At 40.5% G+C, this 25,363-nt stretch overlaps 1 long non-coding RNA gene across 1 annotated transcript; it reads right to left on the reverse strand.

The window, feature by feature from the left end:
• Window positions 1–875: 875 nt before the first annotated feature.
• On the reverse strand, window positions 876–25,117 carry LOC117520440. The gene is made up of 3 exons (XR_004563649.1): window positions 24,977–25,117; window positions 5,504–5,570; window positions 876–889 (listed from the first exon to the last, which is right to left on the reverse strand). It is a non-coding gene; the product is annotated as an uncharacterized LOC117520440 (long non-coding RNA).
• Between the last annotated feature and the right edge of the window lie 246 nt (window positions 25,118–25,363).

Genomic DNA, 25,363 nt, shown 5'->3' on the forward strand with positions numbered 1-25,363 from the left:
TTGCCTCCTAGCAAGAAGGTCATGGGATCGATTCCCACCCATGGACTTTCTGTGTGGTGTTTGCATGTTCTCCCCGTATTTGCGTGGGTTCCATCCAGGTGCTCTGAATTCCTCCCACATTCAAACATGTGCAGGTTAGGTGGATTAGAAACTTTAAATGGTCCATAGGTGTGTGTGTGGGTGTGAATGTGTTTGTTTGTCTGAATGTTGCCCTGTGACAGACTGGGGTCCTGTCTAGGGTGTATCCCGCCTCATGCCCTATGACTGGTAGGATTGCCCCCCCGTAACCCTTAATTGGAGTAAACAGGTGTAGAAAATACATAGATGGATGTCATTTTGGGGAAAAAAAAACAGGCTTCTTCATGTTAAAATACTGAAAATTATTCCCTTTAAACTTAAACCAAAAACAAATCTATACGAGGTCTGTCAATAAAGTAACGGTCCTTTTTATTTTTTTCAAAAACTATATGGATTTCATTCATATGTTTTTACGTCAGACATGCTTGAACCCTCGTGCGCATGCGTGAGTTTTTCCACGCCTGTCGGTGACATCATTCGCCTGTGAGCACTCCTTTGGAAGGAGTGGTCCCGCCCCCTCGTCGGATTTTCATTGTCTGGAAATGGCTGGAATGAAAAGGACTTTTTTTCCATCAGAATTTTTTCAGAAGCTGTTAGAGACTGGCACCTGGAAACCATTCGAAAAATGTATCTGGCTTTCGGTGAAAATTTTACGGACTTCACAGAGAATAAGGTCTGTTACTACAGCTTTAAGGACCCTTTTAAGGACGCTCGGCGCGCAGCGCTCCAAGCTGCGACGACGCGGCACAAGCCACCGGACCATTTCTAAACGGATGGCTCTGTGGATACGAGACCGTCGTGTGCTCTTTCGCTGGTTATCACAAGAGCTGGACATCAGCCATTTTCCGGCAGATTTCACTTTTAACAAGAGATTTTGTCATGGAAAGCCGAGCTTCCATGTCTGACGTAAAAACATATGAATGAAATCCATATAGTTTTTGAAAAAAATAAAAGGACCGTTACTTTATTGACAGACCTCGTACAACATGATATAAATAAAAGAAAAATATCTAAGCCAAAGTAAAGTATTGCTTAAGTAATGCTGCCTTTTATTATGTTTTAAATTCCCTTTTGGCTGCTCCAGGGTACTCCGGTCACCACAGCAGATCAAGAACAGATCTGCATTGGGATTTGGCTCATTTTATGCCCTTCTTGACTCGACTCTAGTTCTACATGGTGTTTGCATGGGTTCCCTCCGGGTGGCACAGCTTCCTCTCAGTTCCATGCAGGTTCAGCGAATTGGTGACTTGAAATTGATCATAGGTGCGTCATGCCTCCGTTAAGAGTGGCAGATTGTTCAGGTTGCACCCCGTCTCTTGACCATTGACTGTTGGGATGGGCTCCAGCCCCCTGTGCCTCTTATCTGGAATCAGCTGACTTAGAAAATGGATATATTGATGAACTGCATTCTGTGTTCAATAATAGATGACTTGAGTCAAGTTTTTTTCAACAGGTGTATGGTGATGCTGATTTCTTTGCAGGAGAATGAAGGTCCAAGTCTTTAGGGTCCTTCTGCTTCCTGTCTTACTGTATGGTTGTGAAATTTGGGCTCTAGCAAGTGACCTAAGTTGATGATGAGATGTCTTTGGCACTACAGTAGGTCTCTTCAGAGGCACTGCTGGATTGTCTTTGTATCAAACGAGCAGTTACTTGCATTGTGAGGGAACGTCAGCTACAACATTTTGGCCATGTGGCATATGTCTCTGGTCATGATTTGGCATGCAACTGGACCACAGCAGCTGGAGAAGGCCAACGGGACACCCACATTTCACTTGGCCTTTGCAGACAGATGATTACTTTTGAAAGATCAGTTTTCCACCAGGGTGGTTGACAGCTATTACTATAGTGTGGTGGACATGGCAGCCAGTACATGTTCCCACACCTGATCTTTAACATGACAAGGTCGGTCACTGTTGGACTTGGTCTACGTATCCGAACTAAAGAATAGCCTTCTACTTTTGTTATTCTGTGCTTTAGACCGATATGAACAAACTGTTTGTGAGATGTCTCATTTTTCAGGCTGTGATTTCGTAGGACAATATAAAGTTTCTATGTGCTTTCTCCACAACCTCAAGTTTCATTGATATTACATCAGGAGAAGGAAACTCTCTAAACAAAGTGCACCCAGTTTCTCTGTGATTTATTGCACTTGTTTGATGGGAAAACAAATGAGCGTAAGATGTGAACGTGGCACTGAAACATCACACATATTGAGGTTGTAAATCGGACAATGATTAAATCTGTCTGGGTCAGAGTTGCCTTGATTTGGATGATTTTCCTAACAGGTCTGTGGCACATTTCACTCTTCTCCTTGGCCCCATTATACTTCAGAGGTGCAGCATCCCTCAAAGCATTTCGATGATTTGAAGGTGCTTTCGGTCTGTAAATGTGGGCATCCATCATATCTTCTTGGATGCATCGTGTCAGCATGAAACAAATGCAGGATTTGCGAATGCAGCCTTCTTTCAAAACTCTGTGTTTTTTGCTGATTCAAACATTTTCAAAACATAGATTTAAATAACAGACACCCTCCAATGCTTTGTTCTTTTTCCTCTCGTAATGTTTCATCAAGCCCATGCTTTTTCTTCATTTTGAAAAGTCAGACCTGTCAAGCCCAGTTTAAAGCAGAATAGATTTTCTTCTTTTTTTTTTGCCGTTGTCTTTGCTACTGGGTGGTAGAAGGTCATCATGCCTCCCAACTTCAAGATCCCCATAATCAAACACTTGTTGGCACTAAAATAAGCGTTGTAAAGAATTATATTTGCAAACAAACTGTAAGAATGCAAAAAAACATGAATAGATGATGAGCATTGTACTATAACAGCATGAGTTCTTAGCTCACTGAGCATGAACTTTAAAATAATGTGAAAAGATTTATTTTCATGATACGTGGGAGAACGACTTTTTTTGTAGCACAAGTGGTTTACAGTTGGAACGTATTGTTGAAAAAATGGTCATTAAAACCTTTGAACACACAAATCCTTTTTGCTTTCATTATGATTCAATTTATAGATTACAAAAAAAAAAACATAATTCAAAACACAGGATGACACTAATATGGAAGACTCCTTTAAATCCATCCGTTTTCTAATTTTAATCCTGGGTCAGGTCATCGTGGGAAAAGGACAGCATGCTGCGTGGTAAGCTGGATATGAGCCAAATCTGGGGAACCTCATCTTATGTGTTTGCATCAAAGAGCTGCAGTCACTACCCAAAATTTATGACCATAGTTAAAGCTGAAATGTCAGCTGACCTCTTCCTCTTCTTCTCAAGTCACCAGTCCGGTGCAGGACACAGGGTCTGACATGGGGATTGAACATTTCCAGGTCTTCATGAGTGCAAGGTTCTGGCAGATTGAATTGCATAATGAAGCGTTTTACTCCCTTTCCCCTAATTTTGAAACAACAGTTATGATACTTCCCCACTTTGAAACAAGAGCCCAAGATAGCTGAACATTATTTTAGGTACTGACTTAAATCAGAGCAATCCATCAGTTTAAAGTCAACTTCCATTAGCTCAGATTTGATTTCTGTGAAATTATAAAGGTATAGTGAATCTGTTTCTGAAATCAATGCCAAGAACTGAACAAAGTAAAAAATTTAGATAATGAAATGACATGGTAGCACGATGAGCTTTAATACGGGAATAGCATAAATTATTGCGTGCATTTTCAAGATGTGACAAGACAATAGATAACTAACTGTTAACTAAATTTAATAAGCCTTTTTTTTTTTAACCCTGATTAGAGAACTCTCTAAGAGAAAGGTTGCACAGGGCTAGCATGACTTAGGCCAGAATGACAGAGTATGTAATTTGTACTTTAAGGAAATGGTGAGAATTCCACTTTGGCAGAAAGGCAAAATTTCAAATATTAGTGATTCTGGCTTTTCTAGTTTGTGCAGAACTGTAACATTCAAGCTTGCCACCATCAATAACATAAGTTGTTTCGTCAATAATTTTATCTTGAAGCTCTGTAATTTTAAGTGAGAAATAGGTGTATTTTTATACCAAAACAATATCTAGAGTATAAGTTGCACCTGTCAAAAAATCCAATCTGAAATGAAAAATGAGAGAAAACAAAGATGTGTGGTGTGTGTGTGTGTGTGTGTGTGTGTGTGTGTGTGTGTGTGTGTGTGTGTGTGTGTGTGTGTGTGTGTGTGGTGTGTGTGTAAAACTAACACTGTAACACAGCATTTCTCTGGGGATGTGTTTAACCCTCTGGGCTGGGGTCTGATGGCATTTTTTGGACAGTTCACTCGCCTGGCATAAATGTTTTATTATTGCTGTTAACGCTCTCCTGCATCCACAATCAAGTTTTATGTCTCTTTTTTCAGGGACAACCTGTGCTTTCAGAATATATATGTTTTGTTGTGTTTTATAAGTGTAATAAAGGTTACAATCAAAAATAGGCAAGGAAAAAAATAAAGCGAAAAATAATTTTCCACACACATTTATTCAAAACACACAGCAAACTATAATAACCAACTGTTTTGACACTTTATAAAGATAATTTGAGGTATTTTGTGAAAGATTGTACAACAAAAAGGTTCAAACAATAAACACAAATGCACATTTTAAACAATATATACAAAATGGTCTATGCGTTTTGTTGTCCATTGATATGGTAAACAGTGCTTTATGCAGAGAAAGCAACAGAGTTATCCAGTAACATTCACATGCAAACTAGTGGAGCAATCCTGATAGTTACACACTCTTTGTTTGAGCATGTGAGATTGTCATCAGAGGCTTTCCGTGTGCTCCTGCTTTCACTGATCGCTGTGCGTAATGGTGCAGGGTGCACTGAGTATGTACTAATAGTATGTACTCATTGGAGCACCCAGGAGGCTATTCAATTGGGCCAACTAGTAACATGTCACTCCTGAAAACGATCTTTGGCTTTTCATGTGAGGTAAATCTGCCCTACGATTGGATTTTGGAAAATCATGTGACGGTGAACCAATTCCGATTGGACACTCACACTGCGCTCGTCATCACACAGCTTCTATGAGGAGTACAAAGATGGCCAATGGCTGGCTCGAAAGTCTGCTGTGTTAACTTTCAGCAAAAAAAAAAAAAAAAGTAAGTTTCTATCTCATATCATTCAAAAGTTATTTATAATTTAGTAAAGCTTGGTCTTAGCCGTCGTATACAATGGCTAAGACCCCAGAGGGTTAACAAAGGACAGGAAGGGGTAACATGTGCACACCACAGCATGTGCGGTTACTTAACACGTGGACTTTTAGTTTCCAAAAATAAGCAAGATGGACAAATCATGCACTGGACAGCATATTGAATATTCACTGACTCACTCATCTTCAACAGCTTACTCCAAGTAATAGTCACAGGGGCTGGAGTCTAGCACAGCAGTCATAGGGCATGATGCCGGGTATGCCCTGGACAGGATGCCAGTCTGTCACAGGGCCACATATAAGCAAACAAACACATTCACACCCACATGCACACCTATGGACAATTTAAAGTTTCCAATCCACCTAATCTGCATGCCTTTAGATGTGGGAGGAAGCTGATGCACCCGGAGGGAACCCACACAATCACGGGGAGAACATGCAAACGCCACACGAAGGTCACATTTAGGAATGGATCCCTTGACCTTCTTGCTGTGATGCATCAGTGCTAACCACTAACCCACCATGCTGCCCACATATTGAATACTATATATGATGCCATTTTGACAAAAGAAAGCAAATGTTCACAGGTAGCTGGCCCACAGGCAACATGGAGAAGTAAAGAATGGATTATGCAAGAAACCCTCAGTTTGTGGTGTGTAACATAAGGTCTGTTAAATTCTGAAAAATAAAGAAGGTGGAGAAATAAATGTTATTTTATGCATTTTGAACAAAATAAATCATCATGCGGATATGGACAGGTCCATCGCTTTGGAAACACCACATTAAAAAACATGAGTCCATTTGATTTATCAGCACTATAATTTTGAATTTTTGTGCATTGTCATCATGGACTTGTTTATTGGCTTTTATTTTTTTACTATTGGAGTTTATTTGTTTCATCCTTTGATTTGGTGGGAAAGCTTAAGATCATCATCATTGTAATTATTATTAATGAAATTGGTTTGTTGGTATATGAGTATAAACCAGAGTATAAACTGCAGGACTCCCAAACTGAAAAAAACCCAAAACAATCAAGCAAACAAAACCACACTACTCAGTCTGGAAAATACGGTCAAAACAGTTTTGTTTTTATCCCCACATAAACATGGTTAGAGGTTCTGCACTGGTTTATAATGTTTTGAGTGTCTGTTGGGCATCGTCCTTTGTGTAGATTAAAAAATTGCAAATGTTAAAATACTTTGTTGCAAGTCAGCTGTATGAATCCAACGGTCTCTGTGCAGTGCCTCATTTAATATTCACTCAGACAGAACAGACGCTGCCTCCAGAATATGGGGCTCAACCTTGTTTTTCATATTATCATATTGTTCCACATGATGTTACTCGCTATTCCCTCCTCGGTGCAGGCACCATTATAATCTGTGAACATTCAGGAAGACAGAAGCTACAGTAATTAGCTCAGTCTGCATGCCGTGCTGTGTTTTGTACTGTTAGTCTTTTAGATTTAAGATGCAAATCAAATCCCACACAAGCCCAAAGAGTCACCTTTGAACCTTACAATGCAAGCTTTGATTACGTTTCATGTGTAGAAAAAGTGGCTTGAAGCTCATCTGTGTGCATTAAATCTCCATAATGAAGCGAGACAAAAATGCAAGGCCATTAGCATATGGATTACAGATTCTATTCTTGTGAAGCTCATTATGTTTAGACTGTTGTGTAGGAGGGATATTATTTAAACCAGAAGTGATCATATTGAGTTTTTGTATTGTATTTAAAATCAACAGATTGCTATTGGTTGGAGGAATTCTGTGTGATAGACAAGCTTTCAGCAGCTTAACTGATGCCACTTATGCCATTTTCCCCCCAAACCCATTTGTTTAAACTGAAAACATTGGATATCGTTAGTAATCCAGGCAACTGTATTCTTTGTCATTGTGGTTTAACAGTAGTGGTGCAATTGAGTATTCAGGTATTCTGGCAATAACCACAGAGCAGACCATCAATGGCTCCATCTCACCTATGTTTGTTGATCTAGACCTGACTTTTGAGTTAGTTTGTGAGCCAATATAGCAGGTGTGACCAACTGTGTCGGACCACAGGTCTGGACCAGAAGACCCAACCGTGGGTTCAACCAAAAAAGGTTGTTTCTATCTTGACTAAATTTAAAACTTTTTTGGATAGTTCAGGCCTTTGGTTGTCTCACAGATCACATCTTCACCAACTGGAACCTACAGACCAAAAAAAGCAGTGTGCAAAGCAGTTTGCATCGTAACTCTCCCCTACAAATCCTTTAGCTCACCTGTGAAGACTGCATTCTTCACATGGAGATCCTCCAATGAGCCAGGTGCACCAGCATTGAATGCATGCTACTCCTACACCACCTCCACTGGACCGGCCCCATCGTTTGCATGGCAGACAATCACCTGCCAAACCAAGTGCTGTACAGAGAACTCTGAAACAGATTGCAGCCAGTTGAGTGCGGGCAAAAAAAAGGTTCCATGACCACAGAGTCCAGATCCTCCCAGCCCAAACTGAGACACTGGGAGTCAACCAGACTGCTTGGAGGCAGACCATACATCAAGGATGACAACACTTCGAGACCCAAAGGACCTCGAGGATAGAGGAAAAGAAGACAGGAGCACCAACAGCAACCTCCGCCCAACATGGCTTTGCTTGTGACAGATGTCCCAGAGTCAGCTTCTCTAGGATAGGACACATGGAACATCCGATGAGCCACAGAGGAAGAGACCATGGGCCATCATAAGAATCACCAATTAGACAGTAGAAGAAAAGATACAGACATAGCAATAATCTCTTCAACATTAAAGGAAGGAAAAATAAAGTAGTAACAATGAGCCATTGTTCTGTCTTGACTCTACAAGCTTCTCTACTATGGAAACCACCTGGACAACTGAGAGCCTTCACAGATACATTGTGGAAAGTTCTGTTGTGAAAGTGTAGGGACACGGACCCACAACAGGGGGCGCAAATGAACGGACAATGGAATAAGTCAAAATATAACAATTTAATGTTGTGAATGTGCACAACAGAGCAACAGACAACACAATTGGGATCAACAGTCAATGATTCACCGTGACGTGTGGGCAGGCTCGAGGATAGAAGACGCCCGTCCAGAGAAAGCCGGATTCCACACGTCTTCCACTGCCAACGGATCTGGAGCACTCCGGAGCCACCGAGCGCTGAGTCCCCAGGTGGCCACTGCCTCTGGCTGTCAGATCGAGTACTGCTGGCAGAAAAAACAGACAGGTGATGGTGGGTGTGTGCACACCCAGCAAACAGTCAGAAGTGGGAAAGTGAGTGACAGCTGGTGCTTGTTGATGAGTGACAGCTGCCACTCCCGGTTGCTCCGGTGCCCTCTCGTGCCTGAAGCCCGCACTTCAGGCAGGGCGCCCTCTGGTGGTGGGCCAGCAGTACCTCCTCTTCAGCGGCCCACACAACAAGTTCTTTAGTGGAACTCCAGCTTTGCAAAGTGAAACCAAACGTGTAACAAAAACCTTCATATGGATCTTGTTCTGGACATTCAGGTATAAAATGCCCAAAGAGCTTTAAGACAATAATTTTAGAAAGAATATATAAAAGCTCAAGGTTTGAACAGCACTGGAAATCAGAAATATAATAATTGTCCCGTGAAGTGGTGGTTCCTTAGGTTAAAAGAGCTAACGAGCAGAGACACAGCTGCACAAGTTCCGTATAGTTCCAAAGCCAACTTTTCACTCAACTTTCCTTTTTTCATTGCAGTCAATGTGCAGCAACAGCAAACATCCAGCAGCAAAAACAGCTGACCTCTTGGGTCTCGCCTCTTGACAGTCTCTGTGTTTGTGTCTGTTATTCTATAAATACAAGATAAGGGTCATGCCAGATCCCATGTGCAGTTACGTAGTTAATTGAGTAGCACCGCTGACCCTGGTGTCTGCCGAAGCCCTCGTGCCGCTGCCTATCACTCATACTGAGTAATTGGTAGCAGACAAGCCACAGTATTCTAATATGTGTAAAAAAGAAGAGCCATGGCTGACAGTGTCACGCTGAAGTGTCTCTTAGGAGTGAAGACTTTGATTTCATGTCAGTTTAACATCACAATATTTTATACAAATTTTTGTTAAATATTGCAGTGGTTTGGTTAATTACTGATACCACTGCAGCAAATAATCCAAATCTGTGCAATGTACACTTCCTCCAGTCACAGTCACAGAAGCCTATACCTCCATCAGAGAGTTGTCATGGGCTTGGTGACTTCTCTCACTTGTCTCTTTCTTGCACAATCACTCAACTTTATCTAAATTCTGAGTGCTTTAGTGAAGCTTAGGGTTTGTGGCCGGCGATCACCTTAGTATTTCTTCTGCTTTTCTTGTTGCTTAATGCTGACAAATTACACTGTATTTGTCTTTCTGATGCTTGATTCTGCTTTTTTTCTTTCCTCTCTGTTTGAGTTGTGGCTCCATCCAGAGATGGGTGTGGTATCTGTTCCGGAATCTGTCCTGTGCACAGGCAACATTTCCTGTATGTTCGTTTTGTGAATTGTTTTGTAATTTGTGTCTGTAGCATGGCCCAAGCAGAGGGTCACCCCTTTGAGTCTGGTCTGCTTGAGGTTTCTTCCTCAGATGGAGTTTTTCCTTACCACTGTTGCTCTTGGGGTTGGTAAGGTTAGACCTTACTTGTGTGAAGCGCCTTGAGGCAACCTTGTTATTATTTGGTGCTATATAAATGAAAATAAATTGAATTGAAATTGAATGTTTGAGACCTATTCATTGACTCAGAAATGTTCATGTATCAATCCCCTGACATGTCAAAAGCAAACTATAAAAGTGATGATTTACTCGAGTTTAAAGGGCATAATTTGACAAACTTTAACATAAGAAGCTGGTTTTATAACAAATTAAATGTGTAAAAGCTCAAGGAGGCACAAACTTTTTTACAACACTGTAATAACTTAAAGTGACAAAAACCAGAAAAAGGCCAAGTAATGAGGGATTTGAGCCCAACATTCTGGAGTATACTTGATGCCACACTTTCAGACAACCTTACACTATCTGGCCATTCCATTGCACTATCCTTTTGCTGTTACTATCCACCACTGTAAAATTATCACAGGAATTCACTAGAGCTTAAGGTCAGATTGTCCTGGTCTTAACCTAACCACAAACAGAAGGGTTTCATGGTGTAATGGTTAAAATCCAGCAAAATGTAATTTCAATCACCAGTAAAGCATGAGCTTACTGAAAACACATTCTTAGAATGTTGTGGTGACAGAGACCTTATTAAGCACCAGTGGTTCTTCGTTAATTCTAATATGACCAAAGGTGTGGTAAAATATGGGAAAAGTGTTGCATAAACAAAGTCTGGTTGATACACACAGAATTAGTTACCGCAGTGCAGAAGATTTCCAGTGCATTCAAAATGGGAACATCCCACAAGTCTGAAGGTTCAGGTCAATGAATATATTTTAATGCCATGTTTCAGTAGAATGCACTACTTGCTGTACACTTACATGTACTTTTTGTTTTAAGTAAAAGATGTTGCATTCATCTGTGATGTGAGAGTGAACGTTACTTTAATAAAAAAACTACCTCTGTTTGTTATACTACTTTTATAAAGATGCATCATACAATGTAAATGTTATACACAATATTCTGTAATTAAGACTTTGGCATTTACTTCAAATGCCAATTTTCCAACCTTCACGGGTGACTGTGAATTGCAATGTTTGTCTTAATTTGGAGTAAATACACACAGACTAGTGAACCTTTGGACAAGTGAACCCTTCCCAATGAAAACGACGACTAGAGAGTCAATATTTAGCTTGCAAGAAAAATGCTATAGATCAGAGGTGTCAAACTGATTCCAGAAAGGGCCGAGAGGGTGCAGGTTTTCTTTGCAACCACCCACTGCACCAGGTGATTTCACTGATTAACTGATTCCATCTGCTCAAAGTGATGTTAAGCAGTGAATCACCTGGTGCAGTGGGTGGTTGCAAAGAAAACCTGCACCCTCTCGGTCGTTTCTGCAATCAGTTTGAGACCTCTGCTGCAGATTTTTAAAAACGTCCAGGATTGGGGGGGTGGTGGTGATGGGGGGTTTACCCTGGACCCCAGTGGAGGTGTGCCTTCCAAACCCTCTAATGATGAAAAAGTGTCGAACAAAGGCATGTAGAATGAGCAGTAGGTTGAATAAAGTAGCCGTTACAATGTGCTGCTGTTTGATATCATGCGTTTTATAATCAGCTTACAGGCGCCGTCAGACACGGGTCTGACTGCACATTTATAGGTGATTTACTGCAATGCTAAGCTCATCTTTTCTCATTAGTCAGGGAATTTATTTGGGCTGATATGTTACTATGTTACATATGTATATAAAAAAGAAAAGCCTGCCAGCAATTAGGGGACAATTATTCTCCAGAATCTGTGTATAACAACCATTAAAAAGAAATTATGTTTTAAATTCATGTATTATTCTTGTGAGACAACTTTTGAATGGATTTTTTTTTTTTTATTCAGCACTGTGCACATATTAAATATTTCCACCCCCAACTGACCCTAACCCTCCACCACCACCACCACCACAGCCTTTGAGTTGCTTTCTTGCTTTCACGTTTAATCCATTTCATTATTACGGGCCCCCCTCTGTGCACTCAGCTGTCATGGGAGACAAAAGCCCTGCCAGATACTGTATGGATGCATATTGTTCACTTGTGTTTGTACACCCCCCCCCCACCCATCCTGCACCCCTCTCTGTCCCAACTGCACCTTCTGACTCCTCTGTTTAGTGGGGACCAAAGAAAACCCAAGGCTGTTCATTCACTCTGCCAGATCTTCCATGAGTGGGAATGACAAAGAGCCCAACAGATTGCCTTCACAGCAGAGGGCATGTTTGTGTGAAAAATCAAGCAAACTGAGTGTTAAATTTAAAATGTTATGTTTCTTTATTATTATTTTTGAAGTGGGCAACAGTATTTGCAGTAAATCTACAAATGTGTATTTAAGGTAAATGGCCATCATGGCCTGTGTAGGACTTTTATCTTCTTCAGACAGGTGACAAATTAAAGAAATACAAATTGAATATTTTGTGGACAAAAGCTTGGACTTGCTCCACATAGGTGCATTAAGCATTTCACATCCAATCAATACCCAAGTTTAAAAAAAAAAAAAACTAACATTTACAAACGTTAAAAAAAAGAAATAAGTAAATATCCTGTGAGAATCAACATCCACAGATCTGTATGATCAATTCCAAAGACCACTGAAGTTGTTCTGGCATCATGTCGTGTCCTTACATTGTTCAAAGACATTTCAATATCTCCACCTTGACTTTCTAGACTAAAGAGTGATGTGCATGTGTATTTAAGGTTTGTCCAAGTCTGCTTTGCTATTTACATGGTGTGTAGTGTTGGAGCAAATTAAGGCACATGAGACAAATGGGATGCATTTAGTCACTTTTTTAGGCATGGGCATGTTTTGGGAGTAATGTAAATTAAACCAATCATATTGCTGCTATCATTGCCTTGAAGAGCCTTTAAGAATCTGGCAAGGAAACAAATCTGCACAAAAAGTGTCAAGACTGGCACGAGTGGACCATTTATAGGAGCTGCGTCCACCAAAGCTCCCTGAGGTAATGCAGTCAGGTCTTTTTTTAATGCCTTTACTTTTATGAGTCTTTAATTAGTGACATTGCCAGAGGCATACGCTCTAGTGATTACCTTTGTCCTGAAGCAAGTGTTTGTATGTCTGTGCATGAGTAAGAATGGTAAATTGAATTTTGATCATGGGCCTATGGACAGGAAGAAGTGATTTAAATTTGGTCAACAATCACGGTCAGAGGTCAAGGTCAATTTCCCGCCCACATGCATTTTGTTATATTTTATTTTTAGAAAACTTAAATTTAATAGCTATGTTATGCTTTCTTTGCATGCCTGATACTGGCTGTGTTGCGCTCTGTGAACACTTTTGTTTTCAGTTTAGTTTTCATTGGAGGTTGATTAATAGATATTTATTATTATCTATTAATTATTGTTACTTTGAATTGTAAATATCTGTATGTGTATTTTGTTTTAATTTTTGTTTTTGTTTTTTGTCATAATTAATTTACTTTGGTATGTTGTGTGGTTTTAGCCTGTTTTTGTGTTACTGGGACTATGGATGGAAATTAGCTGTTATGTGGGCCGCTGAAGAGGAGGTACTGCTGGCCCACCACCACCAGTCGGCGCCCTGCTTGGAGTGCGGGCTTCAAGCATGAGAGGGCGCCAGAGCTATTGGAAGTGACAGCTGTCACCTGTCAACCTCACCAGCTGTCTCTCATTAACCTCCTTACAAGAAGCGGATCACAACTCCACCTCCTCACCGAGAAATCATCTACCACAAAGGTAATTTCTCTGCTGACTTATCGATTGTCTAAACTTTGTTCTGTGTGCAGCCGCATTCCTGTGGTGATCCAGAAGAGGGACCAACAGGAGCTGCACGAGAGAAACGTATCTGGAGGTGGAGGTTTTCCCTCCCAGAGAGTTTGAGTGTAAAGGTTGCTGGTGTGAGGACTCACACTCACCTCCTTCTGTTTCTTCTTTGCCAGCATACCAGGGCCGACAACGGAGGACAGAGACCACCTGGGGATTCGGGACTTGGCGGCTCCGGTGTTCTTCAGGCCGTTGGTGGTGGAAGCGGTGTGGGCCCCGGCTCCTCGTTCATCAGAGGTCTCCTATCTTCGAGCCTGCCCACTGTCCTCTTGTATACAATTGGCACCTGTTATTTCTGTTTGTATTCCGTTGTGTACTTTCGCAACATTAAATTGTTACTCCTTTTCTTATCCATTGTCCGTTCACTTGCGCCCCCTGTTGTGGGTCCGTGTTACGACACCTTCCCAACAGGATTTCTCGGCCATTCGTCATGGATCCCGAGGGGCGTCAACCACAGCTTGAACAGCCAATGGGAGAACAAGGAGCGCAGGCGGCAGCAGGAGGCGTGGTAAGTGATCTGCAGCACATCCTTACTGCTTTCACTGCTCAGTTACAGCTGGTAACTGAGCAAAATGCAGTCCTCAATCGGAGGATGGAGGCTCTCACCGCCAGAGTGGAAGCACGCGAGTCAAGCGTCGCTGCAGTGTCTCCTCCTGCTGGCCCGGTGCCTGATAGAGATGTTCCACTGGCCGTTCAATACCCCCCCCACCGTCCCCTGAAGCTTACATAAGTCCTCCCGAACCGTACGGAGGCTGTGTAGAAACGTGCACAGACTTCCTAATGCAGTGTTCGCTCGTTTTTGCACAGCGTCCAGTTATGTACGCATCAGACGCCACCCGGGTGGCTTATGTAATTAATCTGCTTCGAGGTGAGGCACGCGCTTGGGCTACAGCGCTCTGGGAACAGGATTCATGGCTTCTGTCATCATACGCTGGGTTTATACGGGCTCCATCTCCCACCCCACCTCCTCCAGCAACAGATGGGCCTGGTCTCCCACCCCGCCCCCTGATTGGTATGTTATTGGATGGCAGCAACTATCGCACTACGTCTTTGGGGATCCATAACTACTGTATGTCTCCACAGCTGGACTGGCAATGACTGGCAAGTATGTCGATTTCTGCCACATTTATATAGTACTTTGGGTTTACCTGAAGTGTTTGTTATGCATTCGTAAATTGTTACCAAATCAGATGCAAATTTGACATAATACACTGTTAAATCTACAAAAAAAGAGAGCATAGGCTCTCTTTTTTTGTAGATTTAACAGTTTTTTAATGTGAGTCAGCCGTGGTTCATTCACTGTAAATCCATTTACATATTATGTCTGTAATGTTATCTAGTGTGCTGCTGTATTTTTTACAGGAATTCCCTGGTAACCACAGCTGCCAGCGTTTTCCTGTATAAACAGTCTTTTTTTACAGTGTACGAACGCTTTATTTTTGGCCAATCTGTATGCATTCGCAACAAATTATTTTAGTTTGTGATGTGGACATAATATGCACGCTATATATCTGTTTTGCACACTGTCCCAATCCGCTGCCAAGCCACAATACCCTGTCAGTTGTGGATATCAGCGGATAACAGTGGATATACAGTGCATAGATTGAGTATGTATTGAGTTTGTAAGGCGGATGTCATCTGCAACCAAAATTTTGTGCAGCTCAAAAATCCTGGCAATGGAAAAACGTGCCTCTGCCGATAATTGCAAATGTGTGTGGATGTCGGCCGACTCATACAGGCACGTTTCACGAATATTGCGGATGTTTGGCGAATATACACCAATACTGTGTGCAATTCATACGCAAATCTTCCTAAACACCAGTGGGACCGGGCCCTTAAGAACAGGCTGCTGTGGGACATGGAGAAGACCAACCTGTTAGATATATTTGTAGATGCATGGAACAAAAGCTACTAACAGTTGTAATTTGCTTTGCTCACAATTTGTCAAGCTTTGCTGAGCTTAGGATGTCCGTATCCTTGAACGATATGAAATATCCACATACAGAGAAATGCAAACGGGAACCAACAATTTCACTTGTAAGCATTGCTGCATCGCGATATGTTGCATGTGGGTATAATGACAGAACACAGAATGGCGATTAAATGAAAGAATCAAGATGTGCTTGTAGTGGTGACTATACACTTTAATTAAAATATTGTATTAGGCATTAAGGTTTTACAGACATTTTCACACGCAGTCTCACCATTTTTACAGACCTTAAGTATTTGGACAAACTAAAAGGATTTTGTTGCTTCCAATTATTATTATTATTTTTTATTTTACATTTTTAGACTTATGCCTAGATGGGACCACACAGAAACAAACAGTCAGAATGAGAGATATGGAGGAGGATTTAGAGGAGTTCCCACAGAACAAGTGGAATTGCTTCAAGGAAGCCATATCAGCAGGAAACATTTTGTCAGTGACCTTTTTATGCAGTATTCGAGCAGTTTATTAGCACTGAAATATTGGGAAACCATGCCCCTATAGTACGGGCACATGGCATGCCGATGTTCATTGATTTGTTCAGTATGGATTAGGCACAGCTGTTTTATTAATGGATCAGTTATGGTCCTGCATCATTAATCCTTCAAGTACACTATCGATTTGTGCACAAAATATGCACAAAGAGGCAAGTTAGAGAAATGTGAAATCATTGATCTGCATGTTACCACGGGTATAAGGAATGGACAGGTATAAAAGGTTCTCATGAGCGGACGAGTGTTTTTGACTCAAGCTGTAGAGGAAGTCACCTTTTCAATTCAAATAGCTGACATGATTGATCACTATGCCTGTCTGAGTGATTCAGTGTCCTTTAGTAAGATACAAAATATCAAATTGTTTCTGATGTACAATCATTCTCTTCTGCGGAGTTTCAGGCATCAATGGTGGGCAAAGCTAACCTAAAAGTTAGCTTTAGTAGCTGCTAATCTGCTAACCGGAAAGCTAACAGTGATAATCTCAACTGCTAAAACATTTAGCTAAAGCTAACGATAACTGCTAACCTTTATGTTATGAAATAATCTTTGGCTTTGTTTTTTGTCTCTCAAAACCTGAAAAACAGACCTAAAGAGCAGACGTTTCATTTTACTGAACTGTAAAAACAGAGGTTTTAGCATGCTAAAATCAGATTGGAGGTGGCTATTCGTATGCAGCTGTATTAATAATTACAAATTCTGTTTGTACACAGTGAGACATTATTATGGTTAGGGTTAATGGTTATAGCTAGGGGTTATGGTTAGGATTAGGATTAGTGGTTGTGGTTAATGTCATTTAGGAATCTGTATCATAGCACATGCAAGTAACAGTACATAACCTCATGATCATGTGACCCATAGTGACCAATGAAATAAATGCTATATACCAATAGAAGTTCACTATATGACTACGTAGGGTATGAATAGCCACTGCCAATCAGATTATGATCAAGATGTACACACACAATTAAATAATTAAACAGTTATATAATTCAACATACAATGTATTCACAGTACAGAAATCATTAAAAAAGTATTAAGAAATAAAAATACACATGTGAAATTATTGTAACAATGTAATTAATGCATATATTCTGGCTTTTCTTCCTGCTCCTGTTATACAAATAGTGTAGACAGTTCAACAAGGACAAATGAGTGTTTTTTAGGGTTACAAATGTTTTTGATCATTAAATTAAATTTTCAAAAAGTCTGCAGAGCTAATTTGTCTGCTAAAGTTAAAAGTTAGCTGATAAGCTGATCTGCAACGGAAATGTTAAACTTCATTTTTTAGATGTTAGCTGAACTGTGTCCACCACTAAATGTAGGTGGCTTTGGATAAAAGCATCTGCAAAATGCATAATGTAAGTTACAGTATAAAACTTCATTTTGAATGTAGCGGAATGTGCCACATTTACCTTGAAGCAAGCTATCTGTCTTTTCAATAAAAGCCACACCTACATGGTGCGCCCAAACCACAGGCCATAATGACCTTATTTCAAAAAAGGAGAACAATCCCAGCAAACAGCATGGATTGAGCTGGAATGGTTATAGAGCTGCTGACTTATTTCCCATGAGTCCATTACTGCTGAAGTAGTCATTAAGCATTGAAGCAGAATAAGCACTGTGTGATCCATGACAACCTCCACGGCAACTCATTCTGCCACTTGTTTATCTAAATTTAAATTGTATTGTTCTTTCAAACATCTCTTGAGGTCATCTCCAAGAATTCCTCATGGTGTAAGTCCTCTTGTTTTTCTCGTTACGCATAATATTTCCTGTTGAACTTGGAGAATTCCCTGCAGCCAACAACTAATGGCTGTTCCGAAGGTCTAAACTGATGAACTGCCACGGTCTCTTTCATCTTATTTGAGAATGGGAAACACTTTTCCATCTTTCTCTCCCATGTATAACTTGTTTTATAGACCCACATGAGAAAAGGGGGCACTATACTGCTTGTCATCTAAATGGACTTCCATTAGGAGGTAGAATGGGTTTAAGTCAGCACCACTGCACGGCTGATCAAATCTCTAACAATGAAGTGCTGCAGGGTGTTTGTTTACTGTGTGAAAGTCCAGGTGCATGTGTGGAATGAAGCCTATTGTTCACTCTTAGTATGATCTGATCCCAGAGCTGTTAGGCAATTTGACCTTCAGTTTTAAATCAGAGTCCAAGTGATGGGAAAAGTAATGATTATTATTATTTTTTATTTTTATTTTTTTTTATTGTCACAACCAGTTTTCTTGTGATCTTGATTAGTCTTACAGTAGTTATTAAATGAATACTTTACAATTTCAACACAGCATTTTGCTAAAAAAAAAAAAAAGTTTAGATACACTTTAAAAAAATCTAAATATTTGTCTTGTAATGTAAATTTTGTCCTAATAAATGTAAAAGGAACATGTGAAACCATGAGCGGAAAATTCATCATCAATCATAAGACAATGAACAAGAAACATTTGCATCTCATTCAGTCTCTCTAGTAATAAGTAGTATTAGTAATAAGTAAGTATTTCCTGAAGAACTTTACATTGAAATAGCTAGTGATTGTTTGAATACTTGTCACGTAACTGTGTATTTGCTGGATTGTTTTGTTGTCTCTTCAGCTATTTTTTTTTTGTTTTTTTTTTTTGAGTTGTCATTGGCATTTCCCATTTTATTTGTTCTTATTTTGGCCTTTTGGTTCTTATTGGGCTTTTCTCAGTTTTGTTCTTGTTCTTCCAGGTTTGAACTTCACACATTTGCTGTGTCGTGATTTCACAGGACTCATGTACTGTCAGGATGTGAAGTTCTGCCTGGTATTGTTTTCATGCTTTTGCTATGTTTGCTTCGGTGTAGTCTTATTCTCTTGTCGGGGTTTTTCCCTGCTTGGGTTTTACTGTCCTTGTCTCTCTTGGTTGTATCTCCTGTTTCTTGGTGGTGGGTGTTTCCCTCTCCCTGGCCACATCCTCATTCTGGTGAGTTCCATGCACACTTGCTCCCAATCTACACCTCATCACTTGGGTGTATTTAAGATCCTCTTTTTGCCCTGTTACCTCGCCAGATTGATGCGCTCTATGCTTTCTCTCCAGCCTTCTTTGTCTCGTTCTCAACCTGCTTGCTTCCTGTTTTTTGCCAAGTAAACTGCTTTTGTTTACTAAGCCTTGAGTCCGAGTCCAGCATTTGCATCCTGTCACACCCGTTTACCAGTCTTAATATGTACAGTGTATGTATATAACATCAACACACCCTTGGCTTTTACACATTTTAATTTCCTTGTCATTTTGGGTTCAACATGGTGACTTAGTGGTTAGCAATGTTGCCTCCTAGCAAGAAGGTCATGGGATCGATTCCCACCCATGGACTTTCTGTGTGGTGTTTGCATGTTCTCCCCGTATTTGCGTGGGTTCCATCCAGGTGCTCTGAATTCCTCCCACATTCAAACATGTGCAGGTTAGGTGGATTAGAAACTTTAAATGGTCCATAGGTGTGTGTGTGGGTGTGAATGTGTTTGTTTGTCTGAATGTTGCCCTGTGACAGACTGGGGTCCTGTCTAGGGTGTATCCCGCCTCATGCCCTATGACTGGTAGGATTGCCCCCCCGTAACCCTTAATTGGAGTAAACAGGTGTAGAAAATACATAGATGGATGTCATTTTGGGGAAAAAAAAACAGGCTTCTTCATGTTAAAATACTGAAAATTATTCCCTTTAAACTTAAACCAAAAACAAATCTATACGAGGTCTGTCAATAAAGTAACGGTCCTTTTATTTTTTTCAAAAACTATATGGATTTCATTCATATGTTTTTACGTCAGACATGCTTGAACCCTCGTGCGCATGCGTGAGTTTTTTCCACGCCTGTCGGTGACATCATTCGCCTGTGAGCACTCCTTTGGAAGGAGTGGTCCCGCCCCCTCGTCGGATTTTCATTGTCTGGAAATGGCTGGAATGAAAAGGACTTTTTTTTCCATCAGAATTTTTTCAGAAGCTGTTAGAGACTGGCACCTGGAAACCATTCGAAAAATGTATCTGGCTTTCGGTGAAAATTTTACGGACTTCACAGAGAATAAGGTCTGTTACTACAGCTTTAAGGACCCTTTTAAGGACGCTCGGCGCGCAGCGCTCCAAGCTTGCGACGACGCGGCACAAGCCACCGGACCATTTCTAAACGGATGGCTCTGTGGATACGAGACCGTCGTGTGCTCTTTCGCTGGTTATCACAAGAGCTGGACATCAGCCATTTTCCGGCAGATTTCACTTTTAACAAGAGATTTTGTCATGGAAAGCCGAGCTTCCATGTCTGACGTAAAAACATATGAATGAAATCCATATAGTTTTTGAAAAAAATAAAAAGGACCGTTACTTTATTGACAGACCTCGTACAACATGATATAAATAAAAGAAAAATATCTAAGCCAAAGTAAAGTATTGCTTAAGTAATGCTGCCTTTTATTATGTTTTAAATTCCCTTTTGGCTGCTCCAGGGTACTCCGGTCACCACAGCAGATCAAGAACAGATCTGCATTGGGATTTGGCTCATTTTATGCCCTTCTTGACTCGACTCTAGTTCTACATGGTGTTTGCATGGGTTCCCTCCGGGTGGCACAGCTTCCTCTCAGTTCCATGCAGGTTCAGCGAATTGGTGACTTGAAATTGATCATAGGTGCGTCATGCCTCCGTTAAGAGTGGCAGATTGTTCAGGTTGCACCCCGTCTCTTGACCATTGACTGTTGGGATGGGCTCCAGCCCCCTGTGCCTCTTATCTGGAATCAGCTGACTTAGAAAATGGATATATTGATGAACTGCATTCTGTGTTCAATAATAGATGACTTGAGTCAAGTTTTTTTCAACAGGTGTATGGTGATGCTGATTTCTTTGCAGGAGAATGAAGGTCCAAGTCTTTAGGGTCCTTCTGCTTCCTGTCTTACTGTATGGTTGTGAAATTTGGGCTCTAGCAAGTGACCTAAGTTGATGATGAGATGTCTTTGGCACTACAGTAGGTCTCTTCAGAGGCACTGCTGGATTGTCTTTGTATCAAACGAGCAGTTACTTGCATTGTGAGGGAACGTCAGCTACAACATTTTGGCCATGTGGCATATGTCTCTGGTCATGATTTGGCATGCAACTGGACCACAGCAGCTGGAGAAGGCCAACGGGACACCCACATTTCACTTGGCCTTTGCAGACAGATGATTACTTTTGAAAGATCAGTTTTCCACCAGGGTGGTTGACAGCTATTACTATAGTGTGGTGGACATGGCAGCCAGTACATGTTCCCACACCTGATCTTTAACATGACAAGGTCGGTCACTGTTGGACTTGGTCTACGTATCCGAACTAAAGAATAGCCTTCTACTTTTGTTATTCTGTGCTTTAGACCGATATGAACAAACTGTTTGTGAGATGTCTCATTTTTCAGGCTGTGATTTCGTAGGACAATATAAAGTTTCTATGTGCTTTCTCCACAACCTCAAGTTTCATTGATATTACATCAGGAGAAGGAAACTCTCTAAAACAAAGTGCACCCAGTTTCTCTGTGATTTATTGCACTTGTTTGATGGGAAAACAAATGAGCGTAAGATGTGAACGTGGCACTGAAACATCACACATATTGAGGTTGTAAATCGGACAATGATTAAATCTGTCTGGGTCAGAGTTGCCTTGATTTGGATGATTTTCCTAACAGGTCTGTGGCACATTTCACTCTTCTCCTTGGCCCCATTATACTTCAGAGGTGCAGCATCCCTCAAAGCATTTCGATGATTTGAAGGTGCTTTCGGTCTGTAAATGTGGGCATCCATCATATCTTCTTGGATGCATCGTGTCAGCATGAAACAAATGCAGGATTTGCGAATGCAGCCTTCTTTCAAAACTCTGTGTTTTTTGCTGATTCAAACATTTTCAAAACATAGATTTAAATAACAGACACCCTCCAATGCTTTGTTCTTTTTCCTCTCGTAATGTTTCATCAAGCCCATGCTTTTTCTTCATTTTGAAAAGTCAGACCTGTCAAGCCCAGTTTAAAGCAGAATAGATTTTCTTCTTTTTTTTTGCCGTTGTCTTTGCTACTGGGTGGTAGAAGGTCATCATGCCTCCCAACTTCAAGATCCCCATAATCAAACACTTGTTGGCACTAAAATAAGCGTTGTAAAGAATTATATTTGCAAACAAACTGTAAGAATGCAAAAAAACATGAATAGATGATGAGCATTGTACTATAACAGCATGAGGTTCTTAGCTCACTGAGCATGAACTTTAAAATAATGTGAAAAGATTTATTTTCATGATACGTGGGAGAACGACTTTTTTTTGTAGCACAAGTGGTTTACAGTTGGAACGTATTGTTGAAAAAATGGTCATTAAAACCTTTGAACACACAAATCCCTTTTTGCTTTCATTATTGATTCAATTTATAGATTACAAAAAAAAAAAACATAATTCAAAACACAGGATGACACTAATATGGAAGACTCCTTTAAATCCATCCGTTTTCTAATTTTAATCCTGGGTCAGGTCATCGTGGGAAAAGGACAGCATGCTGCGTGGTAAGCTGGATATGAGCCAAATCTGGGGAACCTCATCTTATGTGTTTGCATCAAAGAGCTGCAGTCACTACCCAAAATTTATGACCATAGTTAAAGCTGAAATGTCAGCTGACCTCTTCCTCTTCTTCTCAAGTCACCAGTCCGGTGCAGGACACAGGGTCTGACATGGGGATTGAACATTTCCAGGTCTTCATGAGTGCAAGGTTCTGGCAGATTGAATTGCATAATGAAGCGTTTTACTCCCTTTCCCCTAATTTTGAAACAACAGTTATGATACTTCCCCACTTTGAAACAAGAGCCCAAGATAGCTGAACATTATTTTAGGTACTGACTTAAATCAGAGCAATCCATCAGTTTAAAGTCAACTTCCATTAGCTCAGATTTGATTTCTGTGAAATTATAAAGGTATAGTGAATCTGTTTCTGAAATCAAATGCCAAGAACTGAACAAAGTAAAAAATTTTAGATAATGAAATGACATGGAGCACGATGAGCTTTAATACGGGAATAGCATAAATTATTGCGTGCATTTTCAAGATGTGACAAGACAATAGATAACTAACTTGTTAACTAAATTTAATAAGCCTTTTTTTTTTTAACCCTGATTAGAGAACTCTCTAAGAGAAAGGTTGCACAGGGCTAGCATGACTTAGGCCAGAAATGACAGAGTATGTAATTTGTACTTTAAGGAAATGGTGAGAATTCCACTTTGGCAAGAAAGGCAAAATTTCAAATATTAGTGATTCTGGCTTTTCTAGTTTGTGCAGAACTGTAACATTCAAGCTTGCCACCATCAAATAACATAAGTTGTTTCGTCAATAATTTTATCTTGAAGCTCTGTAATTTTAAGTGAGAAATAGGTGTATTTTATACCAAAACATATCTAGAGTATAAGTTGCACCTGTCAAAAAATCCAATCTGAAATGAAAAAGAGAGAAAACAAAGATGTGTGTGGTGTGTGTGGTGTGTGTGTGTGTGTGTGTGTGTGTGTGTGTGTGTGTGTGTGTGTGTGTGTGTGTGTGTGTGTGTGTAAAACTAACACTGTAACACAGCATTTCTCTGGGGATGTGTTTAACCCTCTGGGGCTGGGGTCTGAGGGCATTTTTTGGACAGTTCACTCGCCTGGCAATAAATGTTTTATTATTGCTGTTAACAGCTCTCCCTGCATCCCACAATCAAGTTTATGTCTCTTTTTTTCAGGACAACCTGTGCTTTCAGAATATATATGTTTTGTTGTGTTTTATAAGTGTAATAAAGGTTTACAATCAAAAATAGGCAAGGAAAAAATAAAGCGAAAAATAATTTTCCACACACATTTATTCAAAACACACAGCAAACTATAATAACCAACTGTTTTGACACTTTATAAAGATAATTTGAGGTATTTTGTGAAAGATGTGTACAACAAAAAGGTTCAAACAATAAACACAAATGCACATTTTAAACATATATACAAAATGGTCTATGCGTTTTGTTGTCCATTGATATGGTAAACAGTGCTTTATGCAGAGAAAGCAACAGAGTTATCCAGTAACATTCACATGCAAACTAGTGAGCAATCCTGATAGTTACACACTCTTTGTTTGAGCATGTGAGATTGTCATCAGAGGCTTTCCGTGTGCTCCTGCTTTCACTGATCGCTGTGCGTAATGGTGCAGGGTGCACTGAGTATGTACTAATAGTATGTACTCATTGGAGCACCCAGGAGGCTATTCAATTGGGCCAACTAGTAACATGTCACTCCTGAAAACGATCTTTGGCTTTTCATGTGAGGTAAATCTGCCCTACGATTGGATTTTGGAAAATCATGTGACGGTGAACCAATTCCGATTGGACACTCACACTGCGCTCGTCATCACACAGCTTCTATGAGGAGTACAAAGATGGCCAATGGCTGGCTCGAAGTCTGCTGTGTTAACTTTCAGCAAAAAAAAAAAAAAAGTAAGTTCTATCTCATATCATTCAAAAGTTATTTATAATTTAGTAAAGCTTGGTCTTAGCCGTCGTATACATGGCTAAGACCCCAGAGGGTTAACAAAGGACAGGAAGGGGTAACAGTGCACACCACAGCATGTGCGGTTACTTAACACGTGGACTTTAGTTTCCAAAAATAAGCAAGATGGACAAATCATGCATCTGGACAGCATATTGAATATTCACTGACTCACTCATCTTCAACAGCTTACTCCAAGTAATAGTCACAGGGGCTGGAGTCTAGCACAGCAGTCATAGGGCATGATGCCGGGTATGCCCTGGACAGGATGCCAGTCCTGTCACAGGGCCACATATAAGCAAACAAACACATTCACACCACAATGCACACCTATGGACAATTTAAAGTTTCCAATCCACCTAATCTGCATGCCTTTAGATGTGGGAGGAAGCTGATGCACCCGGAGGAACCCACACAATCACGGGGAGAACATGCAAACGCCACACGAAGGTCACATTTAGGAATGGATCCCTTGACCTTCTTGCTGTGATGCTCAGTGCTAACCACTAACCCACCATGCTGCCCACATATTGAATACTATATGATGCCATTTTGACAAAAGAAAGCAAATGTTCACAGGTAGCTGGCCCACAGCAACATGGAGAAGTAAAGAATGGAATTATGCAAGAAACCCTCAGTTTGTGGTGTGGTAACATAAGGTCTGTTAAATTCTGAAAAATAAAGAAGGTGGAGAAAATAAATGTTATTTTATGCATTTTGAACAAAATAAATCATCATGCGGATAT

This window comes from Thalassophryne amazonica, chromosome 11 (genome assembly GCF_902500255.1).
Source record: "Thalassophryne amazonica chromosome 11, fThaAma1.1, whole genome shotgun sequence".
NCBI classification, from domain to species: domain Eukaryota; kingdom Metazoa; phylum Chordata; class Actinopteri; order Batrachoidiformes; family Batrachoididae; genus Thalassophryne; species Thalassophryne amazonica.